Genomic DNA, 970 nt, shown 5'->3' with positions numbered 1-970 from the left:
TCCCCGTGTATCTGTAGTAACAATGGGGAAACGCCTACGACGACAGTGATTGGTTCAGGCCAATTATGACCCAGACAAACCAGGGCATAGGTTGGCTGTGTTAGGTGCAGTGTTTTAGCGACACCTACTGGACAGATCGTTTTTTTTTTGTGCAAAGCTTCTGGCTGATATTATACTATCACCACACCCCTGTTTCTCTCTAGCCCTAAATGTTTGCTATATTATATTTGCATCATCCATTTATTGTATTCTATTCATTACTCCCCACGGTGTGGAATAGACGTATACGTTCCATTTCATGGAGCTTATTATGCATTGTTTGTTTTCTTGACATGTTGTTATGTGGGTTTGTGCAGGGAGGGGTGTTTGTGTTATTGTATGGATGTATTTAGCTTGCTTCTCATTTTATGTGGGTGGGGGTGTGTGGGCCATGCTATTCGTCATTGGTGTATTTTGTTTCGGTCTGCTATTTAGTTGTGAGGGTGCAGAGGGTTGTGTGTGGGTTGGGGTGGAGTGCGGTGGTGGTGGCGGGGGTCTTGTTTGCAATATATTTAAGGTTGGGCTTTGAATGCTGAAAATGTAGAAACCACAATGTCACAATCAATCTAGTTAGGTTGTTGTCCTCGGCTGCCCTCGTGCCAAAATGGTATATATCGGTATCAGAAAATGGAGAATAGTGAACATGTCAATTAATATTGTAAATTCTTCTACAGCATTGTTCTTAACTCATTCCCAGCCAACAATGTTTATAAAGAAATAAAGAAAAGTATACGTTATTGGGCGCCATCCTTTGAACGCCAATCACGTATATATATGTTATTTGATAGTTTTTCCTTTTTTTCGATATTCATTATTCATCCGGGGACCTCGGTGTTACCATAGGGAATGAGTCTGAGATCGCCAAAGTGCAATACCGGCCACATCCAGGTAGACGGCGGTATCGAGCACCCTTTGAAACCTTGTATCTTGG

The sequence above is a fragment of the Notolepis coatsorum genome (assembly GCF_963971535.1).
Source record: "Notolepis coatsorum genome assembly, chromosome: 16".
NCBI classification, from domain to species: domain Eukaryota; kingdom Metazoa; phylum Chordata; class Actinopteri; order Aulopiformes; family Paralepididae; genus Notolepis; species Notolepis coatsorum.
Note: the sequence above shows the minus strand (reverse complement) of the source record.